The sequence below is a fragment of the Brachyhypopomus gauderio genome, chromosome 10, assembly GCF_052324685.1.
Source record: "Brachyhypopomus gauderio isolate BG-103 chromosome 10, BGAUD_0.2, whole genome shotgun sequence".
Classification (NCBI taxonomy): Eukaryota; Metazoa; Chordata; class Actinopteri; order Gymnotiformes; family Hypopomidae; genus Brachyhypopomus; species Brachyhypopomus gauderio.
The window spans coordinates 12,804,259-12,819,655 of record NC_135220.1 but is presented as its reverse complement, the minus strand read 5'-3'; positions in this window follow the sequence as shown (position 1 = coordinate 12,819,655).

Below are 15,397 nucleotides of genomic sequence, written 5' to 3'. Positions count from 1 at the left end.
CCACAGACACCTAAGATGGAGCACAAAGTCTCCGTAATTATAGCGGTGACTCAGTGCGGAGACGGGGCGGTGACAGGACGGGGACGCGCGGGCTGCGGCTGTCTCGCGCGAGTGCACGATGCTCCGTGCTCTTCTCCACGCCACCCCCTTTCACGCCGCGCGCATCAGCCAACACAGAACCACGTGCTCCGTGCCGTCGGGAGAGACGGACCACGGCCCGCGGAGGCACCGTAGTGGGTGCCGAGTACAGACGGAGCCACGGATTTCCATAGGTACATTTCAACCTGGCCAGGTCCTTTTGGGCTTTGCTGGATTCATTGCATATACAGGAAGTCAAGAAATGACTCTATAGCACTGATACCACCTTTATTGTGTTCTTCCTCCCAGTCAGCAATAGTGCACTCGGGTTATCTTGGGCCGACACAGAGTGCTTGAATGGGTTTATTACCTTCTTAGTGAAGAGTGTTTTTGCATCCATCTGCTATGTGGTTTGCTTTGTCCTTCACAACATTGATTATTTGGTTGGTATCCTTCCTGGACAGTCTAGACTGTGCCAGGTTTTTTTTTTCCTTCTTTCCTGTTTCAGGATGTCAGTTTTTGACAAGAATCAAGAGGGTATGAGAGGGAAAAAAAACTCTTTGGCTGAACCTTTATGGTATTTTTTAATGGTATTTAAGGCATACATTCTAGACCAGCGCTCTAAAATGTACTTAAAGTGGTTAAAATATCCATGTTTGCATGACGTCTATCACAAACTGAAGTCCTGCTGTTAATTTTCACTGCTTGCTCTGTGGTGGAGGTAAGATGTGGGCTACAGCAGTACTCCCTGCTGCCTGGGCCCTCACACGGAGACTGGGTGACGTCTGCACCACATCACAGGAGGCCGTGTGTGTGTGTGTGTGTGTGTGTGTGTGTGTGTGTGTGTTTACCTCCTCGTCGCCCCTCATCCTCCCTAGATCCTAGACACTGATTTCATTTCAAAAAGCCCCAGTGTTTTCTCCCCATTCACCATTATGCGTCTTCCAGCAAGCCCCCAGTAAATGCCTTCGACTTCACCCTCCTCGTACGAGGGCTCCAGGCATCTGGAGTTCCTCTCAGAGACACAAGCAAAAACTGCAGGGTGAAGTTGAATATGCAAAAGGCCCCTGAGGTTGCACCATGAGCACCTTGATGGCCTCCCCTCATCTGTGTCCGAGCTGAAGTGAGGTTGATGTGTCTCTTTCGTTTCAGCCCATCTGCACGGCACGTTCATCTGACGTGATCACTGTAGACAGGCCTTTGTCCCTCTGTTTTTATTGGTCACAAACACACTATGCTGCATCACTGTTCCTGAGCCAAAATCTAAGCAACCTCAAGAGCAAACCATAAACTTGAGACAGCACACCATGTTGCCAAGGACAACACACGATAGCAGTAAAGGATGTGTGTGTGTGTGTGTGTGTGTGTGTGTGTGTGTGTGTGTGTGGGTGTGTGTGTGTGTGTGTGTGTGTGTGTGTGTTTCATGATGTCCAAGTCCAGGCTTAAGTTTACCCTATTGTTGTCGAGTGGATCCCAACTTTCTAATGGTTAGAACAATGGTTAGTTGTGTAATAAATATCAAAATACCAAAATACACTCTGTCATTGGTTTGCACAGCAGACGGCTGAATGGATAGCTCGGAGCTACAGACTGGTTTGACTGGCTGGGAGCCACAGACTGGTTTGACTGGCTGGGAGACACAGACTGGTTTGATGGATTCCCCTCATTTTTCCAGAGAGGGGCCTGGGATGATCAGATTTTCAGCACTGAATTTTGAAACAAGTCATTGTTTCATTTTATTTATTGAAATCATAAAGAGCACATTGCAAACTACAAAACACTTCCACTCTGGAAGTTAATCATCAAAATACAAGGCCATAAAGGGAAATGCATCCTATTTGGGGCTTATTTACTTGCGTTTTACAGTGTTTTGTAGCATGAACATCATATATGCTACTCAAGTGGTACACAGGCCTTTAAACAAAACAGCACGTAGGAACACAACTGTATACTATTGTGATTCGATGGATGAGGAACTCCTGTTTTATAGAAGTGGAGCAGAGGAGATCACTGAGCAAGTGTGGAATTAAAACACAAAGCCTCAGTAAAACACCATCTGGAACATCAAAGTTGGAGCCGCTGACCGCATCATTTTCAGACATATATCCTTTCTCATCACCAGTGTTTTCTGTTCTGGTTTTATCCCCTTGCTCATGCTCTGTCTCCTCCAGTGTCTAATTGGGAAAGAAAGAATAGTCTCTCTCAGCGTTGCCCTTTCTGTCTGAGGACCCGTCTGTGAAGCCAGTCACAGCAGGCTCGGGATGTAGGCTACATCTGGAAACAACTAGCAAGCTAAATTCTTCTCTGTGCACACAGGCTGTAGTGGGGGGAGGGGTGGGCAGGTAAAGAGCAGGAAAGCAGAGCTCGGGGAAAAACGTGGGACACCGAAAACGAGTGGGCACTGCACACGTGGCTGTTTTTGGATCCAGTATAAGGGAAAGTCATTACAGTCAGTGTTGCAGGAGAGACTTCGGTACCACTTCATCCCCCGAGCAATGCGCCGATACTTAAAACTACGGCTGCTTTTCACTCCATTGGGACACGAACATAAATCACTAGTAGGATGGGCACGAAACTGAGTTAAATGACTACTGCTGCTAGCAGCTACTAATGATAATTACTTTAAAATACGCCAAAGGATGTAATGGTGCTTGCTGAGAGATGGGGGGGGTCCCGGAATGACAGTGCGAAGGACATTTTACTCATGGGAAGAAAAGGTTTGAGACAGCATTCTCTTTTTTCCACATTTCCTGTGGAAAGAGTGAGGTAATGTGACTCCTGCCTCTAACAAGCCCCGGAAACGCATCATTTCATCGACCGTGGCCTGGATTTGTGCTGCTGGAAGAGTGTTTGGGCTGGAGGATGGCTTTGGTCAGCCCAGCTCTCTCATGCCACGACAAATCCTCCTCTTAGAGCAAGATAAACACTAAAGACCCTGGGCTGGGTGGTTACAGTGGCTTAATGCTATTAAAGCACTCAACACAGCAACGGCTTGACTGAACTTCAGTGCTAAAAAGGAGGGCCTGTTTTTGTTACAAGGAGATACAGAGGGTTACAGATGCAGACAAACACACACACACACACACAAACTACCAGCTAACTTAAAGAAACATAACGAGAGATCTCTGAAAGCTGACAAGAAAAGCACTCTGTGTGGCTCACTTGTCTCAGAATTACAGAATAAACATAACCGTATAGGTAGACACAGGCCATGATTCTAATCTTTTCCCAGTGTAGAAACTCAGCACACTGATGAAAGAATAGGGTGGTGTCTGTTGGATAAACCACTACCCAGTAAGACAATCTGCCAACCACCAGGACATCCCATTTCTTTTCATGCTTGGGTAGGATAATGAAGTCGACCTGTTGCTTCTAATGGACTGGCAGAGACCACCATTGTTCCAGAAGAGGTTTGTATCTGAGGTCTTACTCTAACCTTGTGGCAAGCACTAACCTTGCAGTACTTCTGAGCTGATGTGTTTGTTATCTGAACACAGGGCTCCTGCCTTTCAATGTCATTTTTAACATGCCCTCAACACCTTCACCAAGATGTCAGGCCGATGTCTCGCAAGAGGCACAGAGAAAGGATTATATCTTTTGAAGTATTAAGCACACTGAAGTATTTTATTGCTGCAGGCATTTACACTTAAATGGCATTGTCTGCCATTGTCGTTGAGGGTTTAAACAGTTGAAACAGTTTCAGATCACATTATTTTCTGGGCAAATTTTAGAGATGTCGCCACTTCTGTTGACACTGTTCCCTTCTACAAGGGTTATCTAACACACTTCACTTCAGTGAGTAAACCAGTGGAACGGCCCAAATGATGTCCCAATCAACCTTTTGTATCTGGGTCCACTCATGTCCCTGTCCTCTAGCCCCAGGAATGAGAAGAAATGAATGCCAGAAATGTCAGTGTTTCTATTTGCTGTTAGTAGAGTGAGAGTTAGTGAGAGATTCACACAGAGCTCTGCCCCAAGGCTTGTGATGCAAGTGCACGGCAATGAGTGCAGCCAGCACCGCATACAAACAGGCACGGTCTCCTTTAGAGGAGAGAAGAGCCACCACGCGCAGCGAACCACAGCGTGCTGGAGTCAGGCATGAGGTCACCACTGCAGGCCTCATTCTGCAGGCCAAAGTGTGTTTACTAGGACCAGGAAGGACAGTAGTGCTGATGCTGTAGATACCAGGTCTGCTTCCAGCAGTCCATGTGGAAGCTGCATCACAGGTGTCATTTGTGCTGGGGACATGTCCCCAACTCTTTCTAAGACGGCCGATTTTGTCCCTGCAACTTTAGGAAAGGATACGGTAGTTTCACTTTGGGAACTGTTTAAACATTGTTTCATTTATTCAATAATTTAAGTAGTACTATGCCTGTTTTTTGTCAATAATCTAAAAATGTATTACGTTCCTACATACCGAATCAGAAAAATGTTCAAAATGTCATGTGTAGAATTCGAAGATTCCCTTAAGTGCTTTATTTGAAAGTTCTAGAAGTCATGGACATTAACCTACATGTAGCTGTATGTACACTACATACTCTGGATGGGCAGCATATATACTGCTCTATATAAACACATACACACTATAGAGTATATATATATATATATATATATATATATATATATATATATATATATATATATACTATACTACATATATAGTATGTATGTATCGTACAGTATACTGCCATCTGCACTGCTGTACTGGACCCTCACCCATGTGTACTTCCACAAGCAGGGTGTGAAAATGTGTCTAAAGTACCCAGTACTACACCCCCACCACCACTTCCCATTTACTGCAAAAATTAGTCTGGGCTCCACCCTGCAAGTTTATCCCTTTGTTCTCCTCGCACAAGATCTTCCAGTGCATGCCAAGCAGTGGTAGCTGTGTCGTACGTTACGTCCATCACCCGCGTATCACACGCCGTGTTAATGTAAGTGCTGCCAGGCAGCTGGTATGCTCAATGTGTCCAATAATAACAGCATGTTGATTTTATAATACCTGTTCCTCTCTTTGTTAGCAACCACATAAACCAAAGCAGTAGTTGTACCCATGTTCTTCCTCGCTGTCTGAGGAAGATGTCCCATGCCACACTCCTCCTCGTCTGTCTTACATAGCAGGGGCACAGAAAACATTTTCTTGCCTCAGAAAGAACCATGTAGGAACGCTCACCATAAAACACATTCATGAAACACATTCCTCTTATACCAAGCACTTTAATCATCCCACTGCAGTTTTCACTGAAAAGCATTGCTCCAGCATTCAGAGGACAGATCACCTTATGTTATGACACTGTTGCCTGGCAAACTTTGGATTATTTTTTTGCAGAAAAGCTCAAAGAACACATTTCTCGAATTCATAAAGAATCCAGAGAGCGAGAGGAAAGGTCCTGCTGTTAGTCCTTCCCAGAGGCCGGATGGTGCTACACCCAGACTCTTTCAACTCAGAAGGCCCAAAGGCTCTTCTATGACCAGTTTCACTTTTAGCTGGGCTGCAATAAAGCACCACATTGTTGGTCGATGTTTTGAGGGGAATCGGTGCATTTTCAGACCGCACCCTCGGCACCTAGAGCCAAGACCACGCAGGTGCACTGGAAGCTTGAGGGTTTAAACACCCTCTCTGGAGCTGTATAGAGAGCTCATGATTGAATAACCTCTTGACCACTCATAGAGCAGCACTTAGAGGCCACAGGTGGCCTAGTGAGTTGGGTTCTTTACTATTTTTTTCTCGTGGTACAAAAGAAATGAGTGTAGTGTTTCAACCTGCGTGTTGTGAGCATGGCTTAAACGATCAGCAGATGGATCCGCAAAGGTTTTGCTTCACTTCCTTCTTGATTTAATTTGTGATTTCTGAATCCCACGCAAAATGGTTAAACTAAGTGTCACACATAAATGTTGGACCTTCTTGCTTATAGCTGCGTTTGATAAAGTGAGGAACACATGGAACGTCACACACTCAACATGCTGGCATTACAACACCAGACACGTCTTCTCAAGCCCCAGTGACAGTTTGTCTTTCTACGGGTAGGAGACATAACAGCAAACATCTGCATGAAAATGCGTAAACATCAGGGCTTACTGTACATGTCCCTCACACAACTTCCACTTGACTTTGGTCGCATTATTTTTCTATTTAAAATGTCATAAATTCATAAGCTGCAGTGAAATCACAATCTGGTGAAACTGGAAGGGGAAGTTAAGGGCAGGGGAACCGTAATGATGTGCTGAGAGTCTGAGAGGCTGAGGGGCTGAGAGTCTGAGGGGCTGAGAGGCTGAGAGGCTGAGGGGCTGAGAGGCTGAGGGGCTGAGGGGCTGAGAGGCTGAGGGGCTGAGGGGCTGAGAGTCTGAGGGGCTGAGAGGCTGAGGGGCTGAGGGGCTGAGAGGCTGAGAGGCTGAGGGGCTGAGAGGCTGAGGGGCTGAGGGGCTGAGAGTCTGAGGGGCTGAGGGGCTGAGAGTCTGAGGGGCTGAGGGGCTGAGAGGCTGAGGGGCTGAGGGGCTGAGAGGCTGAGGGGCTGAGGGCTCTTGGGCCACTTCATCCTCCCTTGACGGTAGGAGTTCCCCTGCCTGTTGGGCTAATTTTCCATGAAGCTTCTCCCTTTGGCAGGGGCAGAAGCACAGCAGTCACCTAACTACCACCCCCCCCCCATGTGTGGCGCTGTCAGTGAGGTGGAGAGAGGGGTCACAAGGGGGGGTCGTTGGGCTTGAGGCTTCACTGAACTGGTTTGAAAGGTTACAAGTAAATTGTGATGTTATGGCCTTGATTGAGAATAAATTTAGTTTATGTCAACACTGTGTTGTGAAACAAGTAAAATGCTGTACACCCTGATGGTTACAACTAAAATAAAACCTTCATGACCTTTCTGGACTTTTTTACTCAACAACATTACCAATTTTTTGCCAGCTGTATTAACCAAATCAGGAGGTGGTTCTTCCTGCTTGTCCATCATTTTGTTTTTACAAGCAGCATTTTGTGGACTCTGTCGGGGGAGGATCACTGAAGTAAGGTTCGTATGCAGGACGTGGGGTTGGACTCTGGTGGGAGTCAGCAAAAATTGTAATGTCATGGCAGCTTTAAATATGATGCCTCAAATGCTTTAGACGTCTGCTGGTCTTTCACGGTATTCATAAAAAATTTTTTGTCTGCTCGTCACTGACTTTCAATCAGCATTCATGTGACCTTTTGATTGAATGTGGTTGCTTCGTGGAGGTTTTATGGTTTTCATGGGGTCATTTTTGGGCAATTAAACTGAAATTTTTTATTTTTATGAATTTTCTATTCATATGTTAATTTCAATAATGACGTTTGTAGAAATCAGACAAATTCCCCTCATCACTTCACAACAGGTGTCCTGTGGATTTAACATGATTAATCCAAGGGATAAGTGAAGTGCCTAATCGATTGTCAGAGAAATATATTGCACTATAATCCTAAAATACAGAGAGCGCTCTAGACGTTGCTAAGGCTTCAAGATTCCACACTTCTGCACCTGTAGAACAGTATTTCATTGCATTTTTACATTCTTAGTCAAACTGTCTAATTCCATGATGCTAATGGTCAGTGAATGTGGTTGTAGTGGTTATATTTGCTACTGCCTGTTTGTATTTAAAGATTTTTTTTTTACTTACTGAAAATAATAAATCCTCCAGATTTGTTAAGAAAGTTTATTCTACAAAACTCACTCCAGCTGAAAATGTAATAAACATGTGTTTTATCCTCATGTCTGTTGGTACAGGGACGAACCAGCAGGCCAACCCTAATGACGAGTGCGGCTGAGAGAGCTTAACTCCTGCAGCCGTCCCCGCAGGGCGGTACGGGGCCGCTCGACATGTTTCCAATAAAGCAAAACGATTGGTTGCAGTGGGGAGAGCTTCCACTTTGAGGTAATACCACATGTACCACTGCACCACATGCCAGCCTCACAGTGTCAAAGCACTCTAAGTATGTTAATTCTTCGCCTGGGAAGGTTCGCGCGAGCTTTTCTGTTGCCCTTTAAACACTTGTGATCCTCGCCTTGGTATTCTCTAGCTTTGCTTTTTCTGTAATTTTTTACAGCCAGATTTTCTCCAGATAACTGTTGTGCCACGGTAGAGTTGCTTGTGAAGGCACGATAGCGAAATCTGGAGCTCTTCAACAACAAACAGGCTCCGCGAAACGATCAAAGCTGGAGTCACGACTTCAAAAGCAGGAGCTCAAAACACTTTTATTGGAATACTGAACATGTGGGCACAAAGTGGGATTGTTCTATCCCTGGGTGTTAGCTTACTGGGCAGGAAGTGCATGTTGGGGTCACTTGGGAATGAAGGGCTACACGCCTGCCCACATCTGGTAAAATAAGAAAAGACCTCAGAGTTTGAGAGGAAGTCAAAGAAAGAAAAAAAAACATCTATTCACAGAGCAAACTGTGTGTACGCTGGACTGATAGACGCTTTCCAAGAAAAAAAGGAGAAAGATAATAATGAATGAATAATAGAGAATTCAGTTCTACCGCTATTGTGCTGAAGGTCATAATATCTGATGGTCTGCAATTAAGCTGGTTAAAGTTATGATAATTTGAAGTTGGTCTGGGCTTGAAGACAAATTCCCCATGGCATCACATGACCAGTGCTAGATAATTACATGGTTTTATTTAAATCAATACCTTGAATCATATTAATAAATTTAATTAATTCACTCATTTTCTAAACCACTTAATCAAATTCAGGGTCACAGGGATATTCATTAATTACATTAATGATTTAATGGGAAATGAATGTGTTTATCTGATTTTTTTTTTACATCAACAAAATTGGGGGGGGGGTGTAAATGGCATAGACATGATGTACATGAAGAACACACACAACATTAAAAGGTGAGAAGTACATACATGATTTGAATGGAAGAACTATCCACATTAGTCCAGTTAAAGAGGAATGTATTTGGAGTATTTGTGTGTGTGTGTGTGTGTGTGTGTGTGTGTTTTTAAAGCAAACCTACAGAGGTCTATTCAGTTTTTCTGGGCACAACAAATTCAGTTCAGGATGTGGACTGAGCTCAAACGTACCCAAACAGAAGGACTCAGATGGGCAAGACTTAGCGTGCCTTGGTCGAACATCCATCTCTTCTCCTGTGATGCCCGAGCTAGGCTGAAACAGATGCTCCCTGCCTGGGCTGCCTGCACAGAGGAGGTCTCACCCGCTGGGCTGGGTTCAGTATTTATTGAGGCAGCTGTGACACATGCGTATAGAGGCCTGCTATGAAGTGAACTGCCTGCCCTTGTCTCACCAAGCACATGAGCTCAGTGAATGACAGTTGCTGTGTGATTTTGCACACTGGAAGCTTGAGACGGCGCAAAAATGGTGAAATAATGAAAAGTGAAATGGAAACAAGCCAAAACGTAAAGCTTATTTTGCTAAAAATATTTTACGAGGTGTTAAAGTGCAATACATAGTGATACATTTCTTGTGTTCTGTTTTTAAACCTTCTTTAAAAGGATAAAAAGCTAATTGTTGTTAATAAAATTGACAAAATTTTATTATTCAGCCAAACCAAACATTCCAAGAAAAGTCTGATGTTCTAATGTATGTGAATAAGTCTCGTAAAAAAACAGAAGGATCTTTTGATGTTTTGTGCTGCGGGGAACCTTCATCCCACCAAAGTGAGGCTCTGAATCCACGATTGTTTGTTAGGTGCCAAGTGTAGGATAAAATATGGCAAGCGTCACCAGTTAAAGCTGCAGAATAATTCACCATTACTTTACACCTGCTCCTGTGGAATCCTAAGAGCTGAACATGGATTCCTGCCCAACACAATCGCTCAGTCAGAGCCAGAACATTTGCCTATAGTCTTTCCACTCCTACGCAAAGATCTGTATGTGCAATCTGGGTACAAAGAGTCAACTGGCGGCCTATTACACAAGCAAAAACGAAGAGTTGAGCTGCAGTGGAAGAGATAAAACAGAACTACCAAGTGTACCAAGCCCTTCTTCTACACAGCTATTGTTTACAAGATAATCCATCACTAATGGGTCTTTCAATAGCATTGTAAATAAAACAGCCGGCCTCACAGCTGACTTCGTCCACTGACAAAGTCAACTGTGAGAAGGCTCAAACCAGAGTTTGAACTGCTCTGTTTTTTTGGTGCTTTTAAGGTGAACCATATGAACAGACTAAACAGGAAAGACCATAAGGATAAAAGGTAAACAGAACCATGAGTTCTGATGAGGGGAGTCAGAGGCCTGAAGCTGTAGGCCGTGATTTTTTTCCCCCTCCTTAAAACAGTTTGACTCAAGTTTCATTTTTTTTCTTTTCCTTAACAGTCATTCTGACTAGACAAAGAGACATCAACACAAAATATGTACTTTTCCCCTCAGAAAACCAAAGTAAGAAAGCCAGCTGAACTGAGACTAATTACTGTGTACTTTCTAATAAAGAGCTACTATAAGAACAGCCCCAGCAGAGCCTGAACCCCCAACCACCACCCCCCCCACCCCCCAATACAGACACACATCCTTCATCACAGCCGCATGGTCTTAGTGCTGCCGTCTGGCACATCTACAACTGCGTTAGGCATGTAAGCTGCATCTCAGGTCATCTGGGAAGATTGCATGGCCTGATCGCTCCCAGCTGCCCTCGCCTTAACAAACCCGGATGTGCCAAAGAACATCCAGTCAGAAGTGGCATCTGCTTTGCACGCAACTCCAGCTCTCGTTACCAGTGCGGCGTACCTACTTGGCTCGGACCCAAAACAGCCCACACTTAGCAACTAAGTGCAGTCGTTTGGGTCCCATAGTCCATTTGTCGTTGCTGTTGCAGGATTTATACACATTGTAAATGGAGCTTCATGAGAGCAGGCACAAAGCAGCCAACTTTTGGAACAATTATCATCTCGACGCCCATTAAGAGGCTCTGAGCTGCGGAGTCTTTGGCTGAGCTGCTGGAACATTGTGTGTGCTGATCCTGAAGTCTTCACACCCCCCCACTTCATTAGCCGTTTCACAAGAGTCCGTTTATGGAACATGTAAATACCATTCCCTTAAAAACCAGTTAAAGCAAAACTGTCCTGAATGGTACACAAGCAACCCGGCACTTCCACTCTTGATTTCCAGGACAGATTTGTGCATGAAGAAATTATGCTTACGTTACATCTACAGAATTATTTCCAAATGAAATAACCTGAACGCTTTGTTACGGCTTTCAGGCTAACGTGCAATAACATTTGCCTTGGTCAAGCCAGTAAATAAGTCGCGTTTGTTTACGGACCACAGTTGCAGACTGTGTCAATGAGATATCTGTTTGGCCTTTGTGTTATAAATTGCATGACCTTTTAATATTCAGAGGCCCCCTTGAATGAGCAGCTCAGCGGTTCCTGTAGCCACAGCTTTAGACAACGGGGGGGGGACCTCAAAGCAGCCGCATGCAGCCTTTGTGAGTTCCAGCCTTTTTTATCCCACCCTACACGGCTGGATAATCACTTAACTGGGTGAGAGCGCTCGTGTGGCTGTTCTCACGTGGCGTCTGTAGGGAACAGTGCGTCGGCACCCTGTGGAGCCTCGTGGCACACATGTCTGAACGAAAACGGGCATTTAAGTGCAAAGTAAAATCGCACTGCTCACAAAAAGCCGGCAATAACCATCTAACAAGTTCACACGTACGGGAAAGAGAGCAGGACGAGCTCTAAGACACTTCCTGGTGGAACTAAGTAAGCGGTGGTGTCACAGGCAGCAGGGCCCTATAATAAACTTCACCCCAAACAGTCGAAGTGTCTCCAGATTTGCAGCACGTATCTGTTCTCCATCATCTTCTGCTGGAGAACGGAGCGGGACAGCCGAGGGTCACAGATCACGTGACACAAGCGCAAAGTTCATTATGTCTTGGCTCTTGAGCCCCATCTAGTGGACTAAAAGGTAGAACAGTGGCAACATGCCCCCCCCCCACCCCCCTCGTTCTTATTCTCACACCAACAGAAATGCATCACAGCAAATAAGACTCCAAAATCAACAGCTAATAATAATTTCATGTTGCTATTTCTACATCACCAATTAGGTGAATATTTAACAATTCCTAACTGATATAATTAGTATTAGCAAATTATAACACCTCCGATTTTTTAAACTAATGAGAAATAAACAATTAGCTGTATTTTTTAACTTAAAAAAAAAATAAAGGATCACATACAGCAACTCTGAATGAATTCCAGCTGTGTTAAATGAACACGTCATTACTGAACCAAAATAAGCATGTATTTCAGCATTTGGAGTTGGGTTAACTGGTTTTGGCGTCGGCCAGAGGAGGATGGTTCCCCCACGGAGTCTTGGTTCCTCTCAAAGTTTCTTCCTCATGCTCTTAGGGAGTTTCTCATTGCCACTGTCGCCACTGGCTTGCTCACTGGGAGCTTGGGCTTGGACACTTGTAACGTTGCTTTGTGACTGTTGTAAAAAGCGCTATATAAATACATTTTGGTTTTATGTGAGGATGTGTGATTTTAGGGTTACAGACGGAGCCAAAAAAATGGTCAAATGTACTCACAGGGCATTATTTTAAAATCATCTGTAACTCTAAAAGCATGTACATCCTGAAACCACTTTTAACCACTCTCTGAATGAAGAATCAAATGTTTTTCTGAGTTAATGCAGAAGTATTCCTCGAACATTATCGGTATGTGCATTAAAATCGGAAAGTAAGTCAATTATAACTGACATTCTTCTATAATAACCAGCTTCACAAAATAATAAAATTTAATTAGTTTAAGATGTGATGAGGATGATTTTAATACATCAGAACTGAATTAACTTGTGCTGTGTTCAGAGCATTGGAGGGTTAACGTAACACACCAACATGCAAACAGGAAGCAGCAGAGGAAACATCTGCAGTCCTGATGGTCCAGACTTGAAGACTTGGCTGATCTAAACACCACATCTTTTAACTGAGTGTTCATATCTTCATTTTCAGCTGAGTAATTGGCTTGCAAAACACTAAACATTTGTTCACTCCTCTGAGGAATCCCCATTGTGAATGTACATGATTTGACACACTGAGGATATACATGGGAATACGGTGATTCTTTAGGTATGACATCTGCACATTAAATCTGTTTTAATGTCACACAGGCTCATTAAAGCCATGCACCATATGCTTTGGGGGGCTCAGAGCTTTCAGTGGCTGCACATTCCACGGGGGTGTGGTTCTGTGTTTTTGGCATCACACTTACCTCAAGAAGCAGCGAATATTCCTTTATACAAGATCTCAAAATAAAGACACTCCAATGAAAATGTGGTCAAATATTTTGTACAGATATTTCTACTTATGGGGAACTCCCACGACTTTGGAGAAAAGAAAGGTACAGTACTAGCTACGACATCAGCCATTGATTATCTAAGCTCGACTTTTTATTTATTTTTTGTTTTTACATCTGAAATAAATATCGGACAGCTGTTTAGTGACTGAGAGGGAACGGTTAAAAGATTTTAACTACACTGACTCCATGGGTTGCTTATCATTTCGTGGCTATTTCCCTTAGCACCGGCCCAAGGTCCGTTAATTGGTTATGCACCACCCCTTAACTCGAACGCCATTCTCCTCACGTAGCCTGAGCCGACTCGATTAAGATGTTGCTCCACTTTAGCACCATGAGACACGAGGAAATTTTTGAGGGAGGAGAGCAAGACGAGAAGTGACTGTAAGCGCACGTCGTAAGGAGTGGTAGAGAGGGGGACGATCTCTGAGAGAGAGAGCGAGAGAGAGAGAACCATGATTTGAAGGTTACACGGTTCAACCCACAGCTTACACTTCCTAATTAAGTCAGCTGGGACTGCCAAACTGAGCACATCCATTTTTTTTCTGGGTCAGACAGAATGACGAAAGATTAGTACTTTACACCAGGCTTCTTTAAACAAATGCTCAATGTTTCATATTTGTGTGCCATCAATTTGGGTACATTAAAGCATTTCCTTACCGACTGTATTTCCCTGCTCAATGAATGATGTAGAAAGATATTGGAAGTTTGGAGCTGACGAGTTTATAATCGCTGTCCACAGTGTAGCCAATCAGAGGATGGGCATTCCCCACTTCCAGCTCAACACGCCACTGGTCAGCGGCCGCACGCTCTCTGGCAGCTGCTTCAAAGCTCCAGGATCTGTTGACTGATGATCCTTCTCTTGTGGATTACTCCCATAGGCCACAGAACTGTGTCTGCCCTTCAAATAAAGCACTTTATCCACATCATCGTCCCATGAGTAAATACCCTGCGTTCTTGCTGAAACATCAGACAGGTACACACAACAAATAGGCCTAACTTTTCTAACCAAAGGTTCATGATCACTATAATCAAATAGGCCTTAAAATAACTTCCCGTATGCTTGTTTTGTGTTTTGTTTTTACACTATTTCCGTTCTTGAGTGTTCCACATTTAAGATTTAAGATCTGAATACTCCAGTGCCTGGATGTCCTCCAAGGTGATGCTTTTAGTACAGGTTTGTTGTCTTGCAGACACCTTATAAACCTGAATTGTGCCGTAGCTACAGTCCTTCACTGAGATTCAACACCTTCATCCACCTTACACCCACCTTACACCTACTCGCTTCAAATACTAAACCTTTGGTACGACTGAGCACTTGTACACCATTTCAGCTGCGCAAATATCTAATCAGCTTATCACACGAAAGCAACTTGATTCATTTTGGCATGTAGACAAGTTGAAAAAGCCTTCTACATGCTACTTGCGGACTGATCGGACCCCAAATCAGTATCCTGACCAAAATAAATGTTTCCAGACACCCAGATGACATACAACTTCTGCCAAATGTGCTATTCCAGCACATGACCAGAGCTAACTCTGTGGTACACTGCATCTCATCATGCAACAGCAGTGGAAAATCCTTCACATGTGGGTGGAACCTTCATACGTTCATGTGACCTCATAGTGTGGTCTGGCTTTGTTGCAAACAGGATACTATACTGCATACTGCTATGGAGACGCACAACACATTGAACCTTGGAGAACATAGGCTACGGCATCAGAAGGCATCACCATTTGTTCTACCAATCCTGCTAGGGTCAGAATATGGCATAAACATGAAGGCACTGATCCATCCTTCCAACGATTCAGGCGGGTGGTAGATGTCTAATTGTGTGACATATATTTACTTGGAACACTATGGGCCCCTTAATACCAACTGTGCATCATTAAAATGCCACAGACTAATCAATTGTTGTTGCTGACCTTATTCATGCCTTTATGACCACTTCCAGCATAACATGCCATTTCTCAAAGCTCAAATCATCTCATACTGCTTTCTTGAACATGAGAATACTCAAATGGCAGCTAAATTTTAATAAATCTTCT